This window comes from Cupressus sempervirens, chromosome 10, assembly GCF_028749045.1.
Source record: "Cupressus sempervirens isolate cs-2001-9-10 chromosome 10, ASM2874904v1, whole genome shotgun sequence".
NCBI lineage: Eukaryota > Viridiplantae > Streptophyta > Pinopsida > Cupressales > Cupressaceae > Cupressus > Cupressus sempervirens.
In genome coordinates, this window is record NC_143127.1 from 750,226,690 (window position 1) to 750,250,151 (window position 23,462).

Genomic DNA, 23,462 nt, shown 5'->3' on the forward strand with positions numbered 1-23,462 from the left:
ATTTCCCTCTAAAAGAAGAACATTCCTAATTTTCCTCCATCATGGAAGAGAACAAACACTTTAACTCAACCTAAGTTCCCCTATTTGGTTGGAATTATCAACTCACTGGAAATAAGGTGAGAATTTGGGTAAGTCCTCTTCCATTTTCGCAATACTTAAGATATGGGATTTTAAAAGTGTTAGAAAAGAGATTTTAACTCCAGTAAAGCTAAAATTAAAGCCCTAACATATAGTACTAACATGTAGGTAACTTAATTTCACTAAAAGAACACTCTAAAACCCAAACAAAGCCCTCTAAAGTTACCCTAAACTTGGAATCCAAAATTTAATTGAATTAAAAACCTTCATAAGATATTTTATGCAAGGGATGAAAACTTAAACACTTCTAACTAGAATGGCATAAAATTCTCAAAATTGATCCAATAGACCTTTTTCCAAGTGTTTTTACTAAGCCTGTAACTACATTTCTAATTTTTACCAATTTCACTAAGGAGGCACCAAATTTTATGTTTCTAGGTATAACTCGAACTAGTAAATTCTTGTACAAAAACTAACTTCATAATCAAAAAGTTTGTCTTCTCCTAGTTTTGGTAATATATAATATCACTATATTTTCTTACTGGAAACTCCTTGAAAGTTTGTTTGAAAACCACTCCCTGCTACAAAACTCTGGCTTGCAATTTTAAAATTTTAAAAATTAAAAAATGTCTAAAGTCTAAACTTTAGGAAATATCATTTTGAAAATTTAAAAATCTGCACATAAATTTAATGTGAACACATGTCATGATCTTGTGCTTCGTCACCACCTCACTTCATTCGGGACCCATTACCATGTGGTGCCTTCCCACACTCCCGCAATATCTAACTTCCTCACATCTTTATTTTGTGGGCATGTGGTGATCACAGGATCTTCCACATGGCAGAATCCTATGACTTTGCATCTGAACCTACCACATCAGCACCTATGCATATTCATTCAAAATTACTCATCTATTACCTCCAGTTGGTAGACCAAGGTGGGTCCCTCCACATATTGAGTGCCATAAAAAAGGCCGCTATCTTCAAGATGTGTTACTCTTTGTGTGGAATCATATTTAGGGTGCAAAGTGTACACCCACTTATCAATGTGGGATAAAAATTTCTAACTACTCATGGTGTGAAAAATAGAGGCTTCCTCCTCAACATTTTTGCAAGAAATTCACTTACCTCTTTCCTTTGCAAGCTCCTATTCCACATACTTAAGCATATTAGGGTCCTCTGCTATGATAGCAGTTTCCTGAGTAAACGTGAAATCCCGCACTTTGAATGTTGGACTAAGAATTGCATATTGTAGGGCACAACCTCGAGCAACACATTCACTAGCATTCATTGTCCTTCTTTTTTATTATAAAAATAAAGGCTTGCTTGACAACTTGCATTGATTCCCAAGTAGCAATGAAGAGGCTGAGCACAATGGTGTCCAGAGTGAACTGTAACTCCATACTGTTGATGAAGAAAGGTTATGATATCAGTTGGATGTACATTTTCCACAATAAAAGAACAAAGTACAACTCATTCACTAACTGTGTTTGGTACAGGCCCATAAATCCTCACATTTTTTTATACTTGATAGACTTTGATAAAGATAATTTGCCAGCTCAACCTCATACTCATGAATCCTCTACATTCCAATGACTGACAAATAGTCTATTGCCATCCCAAATCCTATAGCCTCACCAATTGCAAGAGTACCAGCCTCAAACCTAGAAGGAGGTTCTACATATGTAGAATGATCCATGTACACATCTGCAATCATTTCTCCTCCACCTAAAAATGGAGGCATTGATGCCAAGAGTTTGATTTTCCCATACAAAAAGCCAATGCTTGTAGGTCCACACATCTTATGTGAAGATGCAACAATGAAGTCTACTCCTAGCTTTTGTACATCAACTTCCATGTGTGGCACACTCTAGCAAGCATCAACAAGCACCTTCACCCCATAGTTTTGTGTCCATTGAACAATTTCTTGAAAATGATTAATACACCCAAGAGTATTAGAGACTTGATGTATGACCACAAGTTTTGTCTTCTTGCATATAAGTTTCTTTAATTGTTCTAGATCGGGGACTTCCTCTTGATTTAAATTCATAAATGTTAGATTGCGGTGACTGTTCATACTTCATAAAAGGGCTTAGGGTTGGGTATTTTTCATTATGTTGTGATACGAAATTGTTTCTTGCAGCGGTATTGAGTTGTAAGGGATTACGGATTGTAATCAGGTTGTAATCACTGGATTGTAATAAGATCGGACTTGCTGTTTGGTGGACGTAGCCCAGGGATTGGGTGAACCACGTTAAATCTTGGTGCCTTGTGTTCATTTCTGTGTGTTCTATTATTTTTTTTGTTATTGGTTATATTTGCATGTAGTTTTTATTTCTGTCCGTGGTTTATCCTAACAAGTGGTATCAGAGCTTGGTTTTGGCCTGGTCATGGGTTCAAATCTCCTCGGTGCTTTCCCGACCCACGTAAGCACCTGGTATGCACATCGAGGGGGATATTGTTGGGTGATGTGACACACTCCCCTACCCACAGGTGGTTAATTATGTGGTGTTCCACGTTCACTAACAGTCATGGCTTTTGGTGCAACAGCAAATGGGCCCTACAAGTGGTATCAGAGCGAGGTTGTTTTTCAGTTATCCTTTGCAGGAAAGTCTCACAGTTAAGCGGGACTCTCATGGTTGAGTGGGAGCGATGGCAGATGAGGGTAAGTTGAGGGTTGACAGGTTTAATGGGCAAAACTTATAATTATGGAAGATGCAAATGGAAGACTATCTATATCAGAAGGATTTATGGAAGCCGTTGGAAGGAAAAGCCAAGAATCAAGGAACTATGTCAGAGGCTGAATGCGATCTTTTGGACAGAAAGGCACTCGAAAGCATTCGATTATGCTTGGCACCATCAGTGGCATTTAATATTACAAAAGCAAAGATGACAGAAGATTTGATGAAAACCCTAGCGACACTGTATGAAAAGCCCTCCGCTTCAAACAAGGTATTTCTCATGAAGCGTTTATTTAATATGAAAATGACAGAAGGTGGATCTATTATAGATCATTTAAATGAGTTTAATACTATTACTAGTCAGTTATCTTCTGTGGGTATCAATTTTGATGAAGAAATTAGGGCTCTCTTGATTTTGTGTTCTTTTCCTGAAAGCTGGAATGGCTTGGTAATGGCGGTGAGTAATTCTGTTCCTGGATCTAGTACCCTAAAATATGATGATGTGATCGGTGTTATTTTAAGTGAGGAAACTCGTAGAAAATCCTCAGGTGGATCTACATCAGGAAGTGCTTTAAATGCACAAAGCAGGGGCAGAACGACTGAGAGAGGAAGTAACTCTGGAAATCATGGGAAATCAAGAGGAAATTCAAAAGGGAGGATGTCTCAATCGAGAGGACCAAATGATTGCTGGTACTATGGGAAACCAGGGCACAAAAAGAAAGATTGTTGGAATCGAAAGAAAAATGAAGGAGATAAATTAGATGGAGACAAGGAGGCAAATGTGGTAAGTAACAAATCCAAAGAGGATGCTTTGCTTCTGTCTTTAGAGAGTGTTGATGATTCATGGGTTTTAGATTATGGTGCTTCATTTCATGCTACACCTCATAGAGGTTATTTCATTGATTATGTCCAAGGGGATTTTGGGCTTGTTTATTTGGGGGATAATGAACCCTGTCAAATTGTTGGAAAGGGAAAAATTAAGATTAAGTTGCAAAATGGGAATCATTGGCTACTACATGAGGTAAGACATGTTCCAAAACTAAGTAGAAATTTAATTTCAACAGGGAAACTCGGTGATGAGGGTTGTGTAGTTACTTTTAATGATAAAAATTGGAAGGTTTCAAAAGGTTCCCTTGTAGTAGCAAAAGGTGTGAAAGTAGGCACCTTATATCTTTGTACAGGTCATATTGTTCCTTCTACTTTGATTGTTTTAGAGAAAAATGAATATTCAGGAACAATTACTGCAGTTGAGCAGGGAGAACAAATAGCTGCTGTATATTCTGATATAGCGTTGTGGCACAATAGACTTGGGCACATGAGTGAGAAAGGTATGAAAGTACTTCATTCAAGGAAAGTTTTACCAGGTCTAAAATGTGTGAATATGGATTTCTATGAAAGTTGTGTGTATGGAAAACAAAAGAGAGTGAGTTTTGTAAAGACAGGGAATGAAAACAAAAAGGAGAAATTAGAGCTTGTGCATACAAATGTATGGGGACCAGCTCAGGTATCTTCCCTTGGTGGCTCTCATTATTATGTTACATTTATTGATGACGCAACTAGAAAATTATGGGTTTATTTCCTTAGACAGAAATCTGATGTATTTCAAACTTTTAAGAAATGGAAATGCTTGGTTGAAAATGAGACTGGTAAGAAACTAAAATGTCTCAGATCTGATAATGGTGGTGAGTATTGCAGTCATGAATTTGAAGATTATTGCTCCAGTAATGGTATTCGTAGACAAAAATTTTTCCCAAGGACTCCACAGGAAAATGGAGTGGCTGAACGCATGAACAGGACTATAATGGAGCATGTAAGGAGCATGAGGTTGCATGCTAGGTTTCCCTTACACATGTGGGCGGAGGCTGTCAATACTGCAGTATATTTGATTAATAGAGGTCCCTCTAGTCCTTTGGGCTATGGTATTCTAGAGGAAGCATGGACTGGTAAGAAGGTGAGTTATTCTTTTCTCAAGACCTTCGGTTGTGAAGGTTTTGCTCATATAGACTCTGAAAATAGAACCAAGCTAGAAGCTAAATCAAAGAAATGTGTCTTTGTTGGATATGGCATTAATAAATTTGGCTATAGGCTTTGGGATTTTGAAAATCTTAAAATTATTAGAAGTTGGGATGTCATATTCAATGAGAAAGTGTTGTACAAAGATCTGTTGCAGCAACATGAGAAGAAAGAAGATGATTATGTAGTGCTGGATGATACTCCAAAAGCTAATGTTCCAGCCATTCCTCATGATGTGCAACAACTGCAACAACAAATACCACACACACCAGTGAATGTTAGACGGTCAACAAGGCAAATTAGACCTCCACAAAGGTTTTCGCCCTCTTTTTATTCTATTTTACTTACTGATGCTGGTGAACCTGAAAGTTATGATGAAGCTGTGTAGGTGGATACTAAGATTCAGTGGGAGTCTGCAATGAAAGATGAAATGGACTCTTTGCTGAAAAATAAGACATGGGATTTGTGCAAGTTGCTTGTAGGTAAAAAGGCTTTACAGAATAAATGGGTTTACAGGTTGAAAGAAGAGGAAGGAGGTAAGAAAAGATTTAAGGCCAGGTTAGTTGTAAAAGGATTTGCACAGAAAAAGGGAATTGATTTTGATGAGATATTTTCTCCTGTTGTTAAAATGACTTCTATTCGTACTGTTTTAAGTCTTGTGGCTACTGAAGATTTTCATTTAGAGAAGATGGATGTTAAAACAACCTTTCTTCATGGTGATTTGGATGAAGAAATATATATGGCTCAGCCACAGGGTTTTGAGGTCAAAGGTAAGGAGAACTTAGTGTGCAAATTGAAGAAAAGTTTATATGGCTTGAAGCAAGCACCTCGGCAATGGTATCTGAAATTTGACAGTTTTATGCATGAGCATGGATATAATAGGTGTCATTCAGATTACTGTGTTTATTTTAAGAGGTTGGATGATGATAGCTACATTATTTTATGTTTATATGTTGATGATATGCTTGTAGCTAGGTCTAACACGGATCATATTAAGGGGCTAAAATGCCAATTAGCACATGCATTTGCTATGAAGGATTTGGGGATAGCAAAACAAATCCTTGGTATGAAGATTTACAGAGATAGGAAGAAAAAAACATTGATGCTATCTCAAGCTGATTATGTTGAGAAGGTGTTGCAACGTTTCTCTATGGAGAATGCTAAAGATGTCAACACACCTTTACCCAGTCATTTGAAATTGACTAGGGAAATGTGTCCCAAGACACAAGAAGAGAAGGATAAGATGTCCAAGGTACCCTATGCTTCAGCTGTAGGAAGCTTGATGTATGCTATGGTATGCACTAGGCCAGATATTGCACATGCAGTGGGAGTCGTTAGCAGGTATATGAGTCATCCAGGATTTGAGCATTGGAATGCTGTCAAGTGGATTCTCAGATATTTGAGAGGGACATCCAATAAGTGTTTACACTTTGGGGGCTCTAATACTGATTTACAGGGCTATGTTGACTCAGATTTGGCAGGGGATATTGATACCAGGCGGAGTACTACAGGTTATGTCTTTACTGTTGGTGGGGCAGCCGTGAGCTGGGTTTCTAGGTTACAGAAGATTAATTATTTATCCACTAAAAAGGCAGAGTAAGTTGCTGCTACAGAGGTAGCCAAGGAGATGATATGGCTTCAGTTCTTCTTGGAAGAATTGGGACATCCTCAGAAGGATAATTGTTTATTTATAGATAGTCAAAGTGCCATTCATCTTGCTAAGAATTTAGCTCTGCATTCTAAGACCAAACACATACAGTTGCGATACCATTTCATTCGGTCAGTTTTGGAGGATGGACAGTTAAAGCTAGAGAAGATACATACCAATGAAAATCCAGCAGATATGTTTACAAAGGTTGTAACAAGGGAGAAGCTAAACTCCTCTTCAGCTTCAGTTGGTCTTTTAGACTAAACGTGAATAAAAGAACAACAGAGTCCAGGGTGGTTTGATCCAGTGGGAGCCCCATGTGGTAGTTGTATTGCTACAGGATCAGTCTCCAAGTGGGAGATTGTTGTTTAGTGTGGAGCCTGATCAGTCCCCAAGTGGGAGATTGTTAGATTGTGGTGACTGATCAGGAAAGTACTGTACATACTTCATAAATAGTGTGGTTTTTTGGGCAGTAGCCGACATGGTAGCCGACATATTATGGCCGACATATGGCCAACATGTTATAACCCTAAAGCGGTTTAATACTTGTATAAAAGGGCTTAGGGTTGGGTATTTTTCATTATGTTGTGATACGAAATTGGTTCTTGCGGCGGTATTGAGTTGTAAGGGATTATAGATTGTAATCAGGTTGTAATCACTGGATTGTAATAAGATCGGACTTGCTGTTTGGTGGATGTAGCCCAGGGATTGGGTGAACCACATTAAATCTTGGTGCCTTGTGTTCATTTCTGTGTGTTCTATTATTTTTTTTGTTATTAGTTATATTTTCATGTAGTTTTTATTTCTGTCCGTGGTTTATCCTAACAATAAATTTTAGAATAGCTTCTATCTTCCCAACAACAAATTGCCACAGAACTATTGCACTCATCTCCTTCCTTCATATTTGTAAGATCCCATGAATATGCAACCAAATTGATTTCCTCTGTTGCATTATGAGTAAATACAATTTCCTTAGAGCTAGATGGATTGATGGAGTTTGCCATCTTTTTTCAAGCTAGCACATATTCACTTGTTTCTTTTTCACTTAGAAAATGGATGCCATGGTGAATATTTGCATTGTAGTTCTCGTAGTATTTACATACTACATCTATAACAAAATGTGGTTTCTATGGGGTTGCAACATTATCTAAATAGACCAACCTTGATCCATTAACTTTGTGTATCGTGAAACCAAGAGAAGAAGTGTAAAAAGATGTAATGGTTGGGCTTGGACAATTTGCCTTAGCAGAATAAGCAATTTCGTGCTTGTTTAATCCATAACCATTTAACAGTGCAGGGTTTCCTCCTACATAAGCCATATTGTTTCCATTGTAACTTACTCCCAATCCTAGCCTTTCAGAAAGCACTAGTCCTCTCTTCCTGGAATGCAACAAAATCTCAGTAGTGCCTAATACTCCAGCAGAGAGAATCACAAAATTTGATGACAAATAGTGCAACTCATCCTAAAGAACTTGTCACCTTCTCTTTGGTCTTTTGTTCATGCCTCTATCTTACAACATTTTAATAAAATAAATTCATTATAACCCATTTTAGTCCCTTTGAAGATTCCACAATGCCCTATCATTCTGACAAGATTAGTCGAGCCCCAAAGTGGGTCCAGCTAAAAAAAAATTTGTTTCCTAACAACTAAAATGTAAAACTGATCTATTGAACCCATCATATTGATTGAAATCAAAATTGATCACTGAACTGTCAATTAAACCTCATTTTATCACTTTGTTGCAGATTGCCAACTTTGTACCAGGAGGTCCTTTGACTGGCCTTAAAAACTGACCCAAACATCTGATCGAGCTTTGGAGTCTTACCCACTGATTCTCTATTCTACACAGTTGTACCATGTCAAATTTTGTCTCATGAAGAATTTGGGGTCAAAAGATATTGATTGTCAAAGTTGAACTCTCAGAATTGCTTGCAAGAAAACATGTCAGAAAATAATAAATTGTGTTCAGATTTGGCTTTGAAAATTGGGCAAATTAACACTTGGGAGAATGAAAACTAGGGCATTTATTCATTGTCATGAGGACAATACAAATCTGCAATTTGGGCTCATGACGAGTAACTAGGCATAAATGGCAAGCGGTTAAAGTGAGCTACTCAAAATTTGTAGATTGAAAATAATGTCAAAAAGTGGTTATTGCAAATGGAATTGACCTAGAAAAGTGTGTAGATGGATTCGTCAAGGCTTGAAAAGTGGCACACTCAAAGTATTTTCAGAGTACAACATAATGGTATAATCCATTTGATCTCACCTATCATAGATTTCAAGATATGACATCACGAATAGGGGTACTGACAAATCTGCACTTGCTGACACCAATAAAAAGTCAAAAATTACATTTGGAATTGTGTTTGACAACTGATTGAATAGATTCGTCATAAGCTCAAACTTGAAATGTAGTATGTCTCTAGCCTCTAAAATGCAATGTAAAATGAAATTCATTATTTTGGTCAACTGGGTCAAAGTTATAACAAGTCAAATAGGGCTTCCCAGAATTCAGAACCAACTGCATCAGTATGACAATAACAAATGACCAAATTTGAGGGGTTGAAAACCTAGTCAAACAAATTTGAAACAACTCAAAATCTAAAACATAGGCTCTTTGATATGGACTCTAAACATTGTCAAAGTGGTGAGTCATGATACATTTCTGGGTGTGAGATATTTAATGACAAACACAACCTCCTGTCGTTGTTTGACACTTAGGTGAAAATGCAAATTTAACAATTGCTCAAAACGGGATCTTACGAAATGGCTTGAAATGATAGTTTAACTTTGTGGAACACACAAATGCACTAAACGAAAGGTGTTATAAATATTAAACACCTCCCAGGACTCAAAGATATAGTCAGGTACATATGCATTTAAATGCGCTTATGGGGCTTAATTTCTCAATGGTACTTCAAAATTAGGGCTTCAATTTTGAGTCTCAATAGTGGCTTTGTTTGGGGATGCATGTCCCTTGTGGGCATGGCAAGGATTCAAATCTCTAGAAAAAGCAGACCATTCCCGAAACAACAAAAACTTCTCTCTTGAACAACTTTATTGAAAGCAAAAGACAACTACACCTACTATATACACACAATGACCTCGAGCCACTGAACTTCAACAAAAACCTTTACCTTTTTCATAAATCTGATTTTCATCTACATTCTTATAAGGTAAAATAAAAACATCTCTTCTATTAGTCTCATCAATTAGATCAGCATCTTGAAACACACTACTTAGCAAAATTGAATCTACACCTTGACTCTCACAATGCATATAAAAACTAGATTCATCTTCAACCACTTGCTCATTATGAAAGTACTTATCAGCATGCTCAAAAATATCAAACTCAAACTTAAAATCCTCTTCATCAAATGAAGCATGCATGCTATTAGTCTCAAATATGAAGGCATCATATTCAACATGGGGAAAGGGATCACACATACCTTGAAAATGTGTATCCTTATGCATAGCTAGATTGTACTCAAATAAACACTCTGATTTGTATTCACACATGTCATCAATGTCATAGTTTGAAAATAATCCATAATCTTCAAATGGTTCTTCACAATTAGCAAACATAGTAGTCTTCATATTAAAGTATTCATTATAAAATTCATTACAAGGTGCATGCTGATTTTCAATAACACCTTGATCATACACCTTGTCATCCATCTCATGAGATGCAACATAATCATCATTTTCACTATCAAACTCAGAAGAAGAAGAAATTGATCTCTCACAACAATAAGATAAAGTATCATCATTAAGATCATCCTCAACCAAATTTGAACCTTCCATGTTCTCTTCAAACAATATGTTGATAACTCCATATAGTGATCTTCTTTGAACATTTTGACAAAATATGGGCTAATCATCATCAGGACTCTCATCATATAAAGTGTTAGTGTATACTTTAAAACCACTGCCCATTTCATCTTCGTGGAGATTTTTAGTATGTGAAGAAAAATTAGAACCATATGAAGACTCATTTTCTACTCCATCAATGAAACATGTAGAAGATAGATCAATATTAGTTGCATTGTCTTCAATAAGGTGATTCAAAAGCCTTGCAAACCAATTATCTTTAGGTGCTGATGCATTAACCTTATAATTACTCATATACTAATTATTAGTGCACACATCCTCAAGACATTCTTATACACAATTAGGTAATTCGTCCTTATGGATAATCTTTTTATCTTCATATTGTGTAGACAAATCTTCTTTACAGCTTTTAACCTCTAGCTGATATGCACAATTCTGAAATGGAACTTCACTTTCAAATTTAGAAATAGAATTCATACCTTTACTCATGTAAGAGTACTCACTTATGTCATTGCTTTCTTCTTCCCAATTTGCATCTAATTCATGTGAAGATGAATATGTGCTATTACTGTCCTCTTCTTGACTCGAGCAATAACCCTTCCCATTGTCTTCACATGATGCTTCTTCACAATACATTGGATTGGCAAGTTCACCTTCATCACTTGACACATCACTTTCAGCCTCTTCATCCTCATATTTTGATGAATAACTTTCCTCTTCATGACTAGTTATGTTTTCAACATAATGCAAATCATCAATAGAAGAATGAATAACTAAATTTATATCTTGCACATATACTTTGTCAAATGAATCAACTCTATCATCTGCTATTGTAATACTATGTGCGCCACATTTTGCAAGAAAAGAATTAGCTCCTCTTTGCAACAAAGAATCTTCATCTACACATGTTTCTTAATTCTAAAATTTCAACAAGATTTTTTTACAATAGCAGGGGTACTTATTTGCTAATCTGAAATCAAATACTCTTTATGACATTGATTCATGCTTTGCACCTCATCTTGCTAGAAAACATTTCTAGAGAAGTGACTCTAGGTCAATCCATATTTTATGTTATTTTCAATCTCTATTGCCATCATGAATGTCTGATGCAAAGTCTTAGGTTCCTTATCTCTCAATAGGTAGCTCATCTTCTTATGAAATGCATCAAGATAAACCACACTTGATCATCTGGCCTATAAATTTCAGGAATTTCATTTAAAACCTTTGCAAATCTGATATTAAATTCAAGAACTAACTCACTATTCCCAATTTGGATATTTAAAAACTTATCAAAATAATCAGAGATGCTTACCCTTTCCCCAAACTACTTCGTAAAGGCTGAAAGTAATTCATCCCAAGATGAAATTGAACAGGTAGGCAGAAAGGAAAACCAAACCCTAGCATCACCTTCTAAAGGCTGAACAAACAACTTCATAAGAATGTCTTCACGAGCAATTTCAAAATCACCAACCAAGTCACTGAATATCTGAACATGATGACTGGCTGAATTTTCATGATTTCTACCAAACCTAGCAAAATACCTTATGAGATTATACAACATAGGGTTAGAAAAACCAAGAATGCCATTAAAATATAATGACATATATTGCTTGGTAGAAACATATCTAGCAATTTCACTAACAGGCTGCATACTAGATGAAAGGAAACTTGACATTCTTCAAATATGTAAAACTCATTCACCCATAATAAATCTTAGATTCACAACTTGCAGTAGATCTATACCCTTCTACCAAATAAATCTCTTCAAATACACTTCAAAAACTTAAAAACAACAGCTGAAACTCAATCCAATGAAGTGTATGAAATTTTTCAAACCATTATCCTCCTCTTAGTGCTGAAAAACACTTGATGGAGAACACATCCATATACCACTTTCTTTCATGACAAGAATATCATCATGAAAAATAAAATACCTCAAGTGGTTCTGCTGAAACCATTGATCTATTGACTGGCATTGGTGTTGATTTCAATTCTTTACACCACTAATCAAATTCTTATAGAGCCGCCATCTGCTTGAGGAGAAATAAATGAAAACACTACTATGATTCACTTAATAATCATTCAAAAATTCTTATGACAATAGATCAATCACAACACTTCACAATTCATTAGTCAGGAACTCATAGACTTTCTCTTCTTGCTTACAACTTATCAAAACATTCAGATCTACACAACTTAGTTGAAAGTTCTTGAAAACATTTATAGAACCAATTTGCACTAGCACAAAGATCCTTTAGAGAGTCGCCCTTCACAATTGTGAGAATGATTTTAAAACATGATTTATACATGACAAATCTGAATTGGATTTTCAACTTGTAGAACTTTGCAAATCTTTAAACACTTAGAAGAGAGAAACTACTTTAAAACAATTCTGACTCTGAATTTACAACAGTACTCTGAAAACCAAACTGGCTGAATTGAGTGAAAATAAAACTTAGTAGTAACATAACCTACACTCAATCATTCAAATATACTACTGCCCTGAACAAAGCATCATTGGGGTGCATGATATTTGAGTAAGAAAACTGGAAAACACATCAGATAACTTACTGCTGCAATTTTTTCACACACTTCTCCTACTGTTTTGAATCTCTTTTTCCAAATTCTCAAGGTTTGTGTACTATTCAAATTCAATACAATCCCTAGTAGAGTCACCATTTTTTTGGTGTTTTGAAGAGTTACGGGCTTCAAATTACCCTGATAAGAATATGACACATCTAGGGTCAGCTAAATCCCATCTTTAACACATCATTTTCGGCATCGGGCCAACTATAATGCTTGACCCTTCTTCTACTTCAGGCTCTGCAAAACTTAGGTGGGTGGACCTCATATTCAATTAATATGGTACCAGTGCAAAAGACATATTCTTGAATCTATTTTAGCATATTTAACCCTTGTTTTTCCTATTAACTTATGCAATAACATAGACCTGCAGTAGCTAAATGCAAGAAAATGCAATTCATAAGCTGAGTGAGGGCTTCACATTAAGGTTCTTCAACATGAAAAGGAAATATGATTGATTAATGATGTTGAATTCAACAAAACCTCAAATGTGCAACAATATGAACAAGTGATCCTATAGCTGATTAGTGCCTTAACCATTGGAAAATTTCATGAATCAAACACATACATTTGTGATATATATGGAATTATTCATACACCAAAACATCAGATCTATCCTATCACTTTGTGATTCAGACATCAATGTTCATTAAGACCCCATTGTCATGAAATATCCTTCTCAAATAACCAGCAACCCTATCAAACACATCAAGCATTTCCTTGGCCCTTTGTTCCAACAACAAAACATATCTGACATACAACCTTAAAGGGATGCAAATGGATCTTAGCTCCTTGTTCCAAGACCACATAAGACTATAGATTACTAAGATAGGAGATGAGAATTAGAATGAAACTAATGAAATGCTTGCTCATTTGTATTCATTTCTTTGAAACAATACATTCAAATGCATGAAATCAAAACATGAAAACACCTAATAGATCTGAACTTCTATTTTATCTCTCCTACTACTATTCATACATGAGAGAATATGTTGAAGAATGAAGGCAGAATCACCATTCTGGATCCAATAAAGTGGTCTCACAGAAAGATTGAGAATTTCCAACCAACAATGGTCTCACAGTGAAAAAATTGGAACCCTTAAAATGGATGAAAGAAAGAAAGATATAGAAGAGGATGAATTCCTAGATCTACTCTAAAGATGACATGTGTCCACCTAAAATTTCCTCCTTTGTAGTGAAAAGAATCTTTCTAATCTCTCTCTACAACTGATAAATCAAGTCCTTGATCATTTTTCCTTTCTAACTAAAAATTGGAGCCAAATTATACTAGAATGGCATAGTATTCTCAAAATTGATCCAATAGACCTTTTACCAAGTGCTTTTACTTAGCCTATAACTACATTTCCAATTTTTACCAATTTCACTGAGAAGGCCCCAAATTTTACGTTTCTAGCTATAACTCAAACCAGTGAATTCCTGTGCAAAAACTAACCTCATAATTGGAAAGTTTGTCTTCTCTCAATTCGAGAGATATATAATATTGCTATATTTTATTATTGGAAACTCCCTGAAAGTCTATTTGAAAATCACTCCCCTACTACAAAACTCTAGCTTGCAATTTTAAAATTTCAAAAATTAAAAAATGTCTAAAGTTTGAAGTTTAGGAAGTATCATTTTGAAAATTTAAAAATCTACACTTAACTTTTTTGAAAAAATAATTTAAAAAAGACATTTTAAAATTATTTTTAAATTTTTCTAGCCTCTCCCTTGAATTTTGGGGTCAATTGTGGCTTGATTTTTTTGCCACATGGTAGCATCTAATTGGCCTACCAAGTCACCACATCATCACCACGTGACAATTTTTGAATGGCTACATGATTGCCACCTCACTGCTTAATCAACACTTTGCATGTCACCGCTAGTCGAGCCTATTTTGCCACGTGTCACTTGCCCACATGCCTGCATTTCTTAATCGGTGAGCATCTCCAGCTTGTGGGCATGCACCAACCCTCTGATGCAGATACATGTCACAATCCTATTCTTCATTGCCACCTCACTTCATCTGGGACCTGCTGCCACATGGCACCTTCCCACACTCCCACAATATCTAACTTCCTTGCATCTTTATTTTGCGGGCATGCGGTGACCATAGGATCTTCCATGTGGAAGAATCCGATGACTTCACATTTGAACCTGCCACATCAGCACCTACACATATTCATTCAATATTACTCATCTATCACCTCTAGCTAGCTGACCAAGGTGGGTCCCTCCATGTATTGAGTGCCTTCCAAAAGGTCACTATCTTCAAGACATATTAATCTTTGTGTGGAATCATATTTAAGGTGCAAAGTGTACACCCGCTTATCAATGTGGGATGAAAAATTTTGACTACTCATAGTGTGAAAAACAGAGGCTTCCTCCTCAACATTTTTGCAAGAAATTCGCTTACCTCTTTTCTTTACAAGCTCCTACTCCACATACTTAAGCATATTAGGGTCCTCCACTATGACAGTAGTTTCCTGAGTAAATGTGAAATCCTGAACTTTGAATGTTGGACTAAGAATTGCAACACATTCACTAGCATTCATTGTCCTTCTTTTGTATTATAAAAATAAAGGCTTGCTTGATAACTTGCATTGATTCCCAAGTAGCGATGAAGAGGTTAAGCATAATGGTGTCTAGAGTGAATTGCATCTCCATATTGTTGATCAAGAAAGGTTGTGATATTAGTTGGATGTATATTTTCCACTATAAAAGAACAAAGTGTAGCTCGTTCACTAACTATGTTTGGTGCAGGCCCATAAATCCACACATTTTTTATACTTGATAGACTCTGATAAAGATAATTTGCCTGCTCAACCTCATATTCATGAATCCTTTGCATCCCAATGCTTGACAAATAGTCTATTTCCATCCCAAATCCTATAGCCTCACCAATTATAGGAGTACTAGCCTCAAACTTGGAAGGAGGTTCTGCATATGTAGAATGATCCATGTACACATCTACAATCATTTCTCCTCTACCTAAAAATGGAGGCATTGATGCCAAGAGTTTTCTTTTCCCATACAAAAAACCAATGCCTGTAGGTCCACACATCTTATGTGAAGATGCAACAAGGAAGTCCTAGCTTTTGTACATCAACTTCCATGTGTGGCACACTTTGGCAAGCATCAACAAGCACCTTTGCCACAATGTTCTATATCCATTGAACAATTTCTTGAATAGGATTAATACATCCAAGAGTATTAGAGACTTGATCTATGAACACAAGTTTTGTCTTCTTGCATATAAGTTTCTTTAATTGTTCTAGATCGAGGACTTCCTCTTGATTTAAATTCACAAATTTTAGAATAGCTCCTATCTTCTCAGCAAAAAATTTTGACGGAACTATTGCACTCATCTCCTTCCTTCATATTTGTAAGACCACGTGAATATGCAACCAACTTGATTACCTCTATTGCATTACAAGTAAACACAATTTCCTCAGAGCTGGATGCATTGATGAAGTTTGCCATCTTTCTTCAAGCTAACTCATATTCACTTGTTTCCTTTTCACTTAGAAAATGGATGCCTCGGTGCACATTTGCATTGTAGTCTCATAGTATTTACGTACTACATCTATAACAAAATGTGGGTTTTGTGAGGTTGTAGGATTATCTAAATAGACCAACCTTGATCCATTGACTTCCTATATTGTGAAACCTAGAGAAGAAGTGTTAGAAGCTGTAATGGCAAGGCTTGGACAATCTTCCTTAGCAAAATAAGAAATTTCATTCTTGTTTAATCCATAACCATTTAATGTTGCAGGGCTTCCTCCTACATAAGTCTTATTGTTTCTATTGCAACTTACTCTCAATCCTAGCCTTCCAGAAAGTACTAGTCCTCTCTTCCTAGATTGAAAAAAAATCTTAGTAGTGCCTAATACTCCAGCAGAGAGAATCACAAAATCTGATGAAAAATAATGCAACTCATCCTAAAGAACTTGCCACCTTCTCTTTGGTCATTTGTTCATGCCTCTGCATTACAACATTTTAATAAAATAAATTCATTATAACGCATTTTAGTCCCTTTGAAGATTCCACAATGCCTTATCATTTTGACAAGATTAGTTAGGCCCCAAAGTGGGTCCAGCTGAAAAAATTTCATTTCCAAACAACTGAAATACAAAACTAATCTATTGAACTCATCATATTGATTGAAATCAAAATTGATCACTAAATTTCCAATTAAAACTCATTTTATCACTTTCTTGTAGATTGTCAACTTTGTACTAGGACGTCCTTTGACTGGCCTTAGAAACTAACCCAAACACTTGATTGGCCTCTAGAGTCTGACCCACTGAGTTTGTGCTCTACACACTTGTACCATATCAAATTTCATCTCATGAAAAATTCAAGGTCAAAAGATATTGACTATCAAAGTTGAACTCTCAGAACTGCTTACAAGAAAACATGTCAAAAAAAAAATTGTGTTTGGATTTGGCTTTGAAAATTGGGCAAATTGATAGTTGGGAGAACAAAAACTAGGGCATTTTATCACTATCATGAGGAAAATATAAATCGGTAATTTGGGCTCATGACAAATAACTAGGCACAAATGGCAAGCAGTCAAAGTGAGTTACTCATAATTTGTAGATTGAAAACAATGTCAGAAAGTGGTTATTGCAAATGGAATTGACCTAGAAAAGTGTGCGAACAGATTTGTCAAGGCTTGAAAATTGGCACACTCAAAGAATTTTTAGAGTAAAACATAGTGGGCTAATCAATTCAATCTCAACTATCACGGAGTTCAAGATATGATGTCATGAACAGGGGTATTGACAAATTTGCACTTGTTGACACCAGTAAAATGTTAGAAATTGCATTTGGAATCACATTTGAAAACTGATCAAATGAATTTGTCATAAGCTCAAACTTGAAATGTAGTATGTCTCTGACCTCTAAAATGTAATGTGAAAAGAAAATTCATCATTTTAGTCAACCGGGTCAAAGTTATAACAAGTCAAACAAAGCTTCCTAGAATTCAGAACTAACTACATCAGTATGACAATAACAAATGACCAACTTTGAGGGGTTTAAAACCTGCTCAAATAGATTCAAAATGACTCAAAATCTAAAACATAGGCTCTCTGGTATGGAAACTAAACATTCCCAAATTGGCAAGTCATGAAACATTTTTGGGTGCAAGATATTCAATGACAAACATAGCCTCTTGTCGTTGTTTGACACTTAGGTGAAAATGTAGATTTAACAATTGCTTAAAACAGGTGAAAATGTAGATTTAACAATTTCTTAAAACAGGATCTCATGAAATGGCTCAGATTAATAGTTTAACTTCATGGAACATACAAACACACTAAATGACAGGTGTTAGAAGCATTAAACACCTCTTGAGACTCAAAGGTATAGCCAGGTACATGTGCATTTAAAAGTGCTTATGGGGCTTAATTTCTCAATGGTACTTCAAAATTAGGGCTTCAATTTTGAGTCCCAACAAGATCAAACCTCTCTAGATTGTTATTTATTCATGTTCAATCTAAAAGACCAACCAAAGTTGAAGAGGATTTTAGCTTCTCCCTTGTTACTACCTTTGTAAACATATATGCTGGATTGTCATATGTATGTATCTTGTCCAGCTTTAATTGTCCATCTTCCAAAACTTACCAAATGAAATGGTACTACAACTGTATGTGTTTGGTCTTTGAATGTATAGCTTAATTCTTTGCAAGATGAATGGCACTCTGACTATTTGTAAACAAATAATTATCATTCTAAGGGTGACCCAATTCTTCCAAGAATAACTAAAGCCATATCATCTCCTTGGCTGCCTTTGCAGTAGCTACATTCTTTGCCTCTATAGTGGATAAAGCATTAACCTTTTGTAACCTAGAAACCTAGCTTATGGCTGCCCCACCAACAGTAAAGACATAACCTATAGTACTCTACCTGGTATCAATATCCCCTACCAAATCTAAGTCAACATAGCTCTATAAATTAGTAGTAGAGCCCCCAAATTGTAAACACTTATTAGATGTTTCTCTTAGATATCTGAGAATCCATTTAATTGCATTCCAATGCTCAATTCTAGATGACTCATATACTTGCTAACAACTCCCATTGCATGGGCAATATCTGGCCTAGTACATACCATAGCATATATCAAGCTTCCTTTAGCTAAAGCATAGGGTACCTTGGACATCTTATCCTCCTCTTCTTGTGTCTTGGGACACATCTCTTTAGTCAACTTCAAATTACTAGGTAAATGTGTGCTGACAGCTTTAGCATTCTCCATAGAGAAATGTTGCAACACCTTCTCAACATAATCAACGTGAGATAGCATCAATTTTTTGTTCTTCCTATTTTTGCTAATCTTCATACCAAGGATTGTTTTTGCTAGGCATTTCAGCCCCTTAATATGATCCATGTTAGACCCAGCTACAAGCATATCATCAACATATAAACATAAAATAATGTAGCTGTCATCATCCAACCTCTTAAAATAAACAAAATGATCTAAATGACACATATTGTATCCATGCTCATGCATGAAACTTGTTGGTGCTAAAGATTGCATGGTCAATTTTCAGCACTATTGAAAAAATCAAGTCCTTAAACATTTTTTTAAAAATGCATATGTACCTGGTTATACCCGACTATTCCATTGAAGCCCCATAGGTGTTCAATGTTTCTAACACCTTCCTTTCAGCCTGTCTACCTGTTCCATGAGCTCAAATCATCATTCTGAGCTATTTGGCGAAGTCCTGTTTTGAACAATTGTCAATCTTGCATTTTCACCTATGTCAAACAGCGATAGGAGGCTATGTTTGCATCTAAATAACTCGCACCCAGAAAGGTTTTGTGACTTTCCACTTTGAGAGTGTCTAGTGTCCATAACTGAGAACCTATGTTTCAGATTTTGAGTCATTTCGAGTCCGTTTGACTAGGTTTTGAATCCCTCGAAGTTGGTCACTTACTGTTTTCATGTTTTTGCAAAATATTCAAAATTCTGGGAAGCCTTGTTTGACGAGTAATAACTTTTCACCAGTTGATCCAAATGTTGAATTTCCTTTTGCATTGCATTGTAGACATCAAAAACTTTCTATGTTTCAAGTTTTAGCTTATGAAGAATCCGTTTGATCAATTTTCAAACGCGATTCCAAATGCAATTTCTAAAGTTCTACTGGTGTCAGCAAGCACAAATTTTTCAGGACCCCTGTTCGTAGCGTTATAACTTGAAATATGTGATAGATGAGATCAAATGGATTGTACCACTATGTTGTCCTCTGAAAATACTATAAGTTTGCTAGTTTTCAAATCTTGACAAATTCATTTGCACACTTTTCCAGGGTCTTTCCATTTGTAAAAATCACTTTTCTGTCATTCTTTCCAGTCCTGCAAATCCAGGTAGCCTACTTTGAACGTCCGCCATTTGTGCCCAGTTATTCGTCATGAGCCAAAATTGCATAGTCATACTCACCTCATGACAGAGTTTGAACGCCTTAATTTTCATTTCCCCATGTGCTCATTTGCCCAGTTTTCCAAGCCAAATCTGAACCCAATTTGTTGTTCTCTGATGTGTTTACCTACAGGTGATTCTGAGAAGGCAACTTTGATAGCGAATGTTTTTTGACTGGGAATTCATCATAAGATAAGATTCAACAGGGTGAAAGTATATGGGGCAGAGAATTAGTAGGTCAGGTTTCAGAGCTTGGTCAGTTGTTCGGGTCAATTTTTAAAGGCAGTCAATAGACCTCCTGGCACCAAACTCATAGTTTGCAGAAAGTGATAAATTGAGTTTTTAATGATCATTCTATGATTAAAATTGATTCCAATAAGTCTGAAAAGGTCGGTGGATCACCTTGGCATTTCAGTTGTTTGAAAATGAATTTTTTTTTAGTCAGACCCGCTTTGGGGCCCGACTAAGTGATAATAAACTGATAAGGTATATTGGGGTTAAATTTTTCTAAATAGAAGAATTATAATGATTGCAATCATTGCAATTTTTATTGTGAATGCAAGCCATTTATGAACTATGTGAAGAATAAGATATATATGAAATCGTGACTAGCATGCTAGGTGATGATAAAGGAGACTTTGTGGGTATTGTTTCTCGTGAGATCAAATTTGGGAACATTGTTGTTTCGACAACATCTAAGGATCTAATGAAGGGAAATCTTTCTAATACAGAATGTGCACCTAGCTTGCAACTTGTTTGTACTGGAGGTCATTACTTTTGTCATCTTTCCTTGGACTAAGTTTTGAAGTTTATGAAAGCAATGAGACTTGGGATGTGTTGATCTTCCCACATTTGAGGTGGGATTTGTAGCAGGGAGAGCAGCCTAATTACTTATTTTTCACCTTGTTGCTGCTCCTCAATAAGGAAATAGAGCATCCAAGGTGCCAATCAAAGAAAAGAAGTCCACACAGATACACATGCATTATGACAAGCAAGCACATTAAAAGAAAGCCATAGCATTAAAGTAGAACATGCCAAAGCAATTTACCATGTATTTCAGGGCAGTCCACACACAAGTAGTAGTGAGGCTATCCGACATAGCAAAATTGAAAGGAGGAGGCACCTTCAGGAAAGAAGAGGGACGGCAACAGTCTATTTGGGAGCCCACATGAGGAGGTAGTTAAAAAGAGTTCCACGCATTGTTTCAAGAGGAAGAGATAGCTATAAACAAAACAAAAAAGAGCATATCCATAGAAGAACTGCCCACGTCAAAGAGTTGGAAGCTGCAGCCAAAGGTAGGAAGGAGCAAAGCAAGCGCCATTGAGCATGGAAAGAATGGTGAATGGTCAAAACTGAAGTCAATCCATTCTTAGGAATGAACAACTTGGAATAGAGATCACGCATTTTCCAATAGAATAGGCAGAAGCTGTGAAGAGGTAATTCACACACCAAAGGAGGTCACCCATGACAGCAAAGTAAGAAGCCACCTTGTGAATAGGATGCAGTCCACGTATTAGGGGTGGCAAGCATGTAATAACACCTGATACGATGGAGAAGACTTACCCTGCGCATCAAAATAGGAGAGGCACCCATCATAAAGCCATAGAGACACCAGAATGAGAGCAACCCGCAAAGAGAGTGGAAGACATTTAAAACCATTATCCCACATTGGCTGCAGGGGGTAATTTTTAATTTTTCAAATACAATCTCATGCACATTATAAGTGTCTTGAAAGGCACGGGGTTTTGGAAAGCCGCTTGGTGCATGGTGGGGACAAGTCATGCTCAGTTAGGTGATGACATAGCAAATTTTGAATGGGTGTGCCATTAAAAAACCGATGACATTAGCACAATCAGAAAACCCAAGAATCCGGCTAGTCGCTACCTTGCTAGCCGAAAAATCTTGGCAACTCTGGTTAGCGAAGTAGCGAGGTTGTCAGAAAATTTCAAAAATCCGGCGAACGATGAGATGCTCTAGATGAGAGGGAATTGTGACATGTGGCGCATCCAGCGGTCCTCGCTTACTCGCCAAGTGAAAGATGCATGACAATTAACATAGTGAGTTAGCGAGAAGATGACACGTGGCGGATGGTGCAAATCAGGCAGGCTAATCAGCAAGTGATATGTGGCACCAGTCAAACCAAGGTTGACCACGGATTAAAAGGGTTAGGGAAATATTGAAGAGTTAAAAATAATAATATTTTATTATTATTTTTGTTGAAAATGCCCTCGTCAAGTTTTAAAATCAAATGGGACATTTTCTAAAGTTTATACTTTAGAATTTTTCAAATTTTATAAAAAATCAAATGTGTAGACCTAGTTTTCTAGCAGAGGAGTCATTTTCAAAATGACTTTCAGTGGGTTTCTAAGATGCAAAATAGGCAATGTTATATATCGCCAGAATTGGGAGAAGACGAACTTTTCGATTCCAAAATCAATTTTTGCATAGGTATCAATTTGTTTGAGCTACAGGAGGATTTGTCTCAGATACTTGAATTGCAACCATTTTTAGACCAAGAAGTTCAGTTGTGATTTTTGGCAAGTTAATAGCTTGAGTATGCGTAAAAGACAAGGAGAATTCAATTTGGGGCATTTCTGAGTTAGTTAGATGAAGTTTTATTAGCATTTTGATGCAAATCAAATATTTAGCAAATAATGGATTTCATCATTCAGCTGGGGATATTTTGCAAATCAGTTACAATGTAATGATGAAACAGAAGATTAGATGGATGAAAGAAGAAAGAGGTTACTCATTTGCACAGGATTGAATTTCAAGTGGACACTTGTCATCTTCAGAACAGATCCGAGAATTTTTTCTCTTCTATATCTTTCTTTCTTTCTTTCATTGAAGGGGTTCCAATTTTTTGTTATTGTGAGACCACTGTTGGTAGAGAATTTGCAGTCATTCTGTGAGACCATTCCTTTGGATCCAGAACTGTGATTCCACCTCCATTCTTCAACAATTTATCTCATGTGAACAGCAGATAATACATATAGTTATGATACATTAGGTTGTTTCATGTTTTAATTTCATGCATCTGAATGTATATTTTCAAAGAAAATGAATACATATGAGAAGCATTTCTTTAGTTTCATTCTAGTTCTTGTCTCCTGTCTTAGTAATCTGTAGTCTTATGTGGTCTTGGAATGAAGAGCTAAGATCAATTTGCTTCCCCTTCAGGTTGTATGTCTGATATATTTTGCT

At 36.2% G+C, this 23,462-nt stretch overlaps 2 pseudogenes; both read right to left on the reverse strand.

Moving 5' to 3' along the window:
- Nucleotides 1-1,365: 1,365 nt before the first annotated feature.
- LOC149536056 (cysteine desulfurase 1, chloroplastic-like) lies at nt 1,366-15,390 on the reverse strand (annotated as a pseudogene).
- On the reverse strand, nt 15,387-21,917 carry LOC149536057 (cysteine desulfurase 1, chloroplastic pseudogene; annotated as a pseudogene).
- Between the last annotated feature and the right edge of the window lie 1,545 nt (nt 21,918-23,462).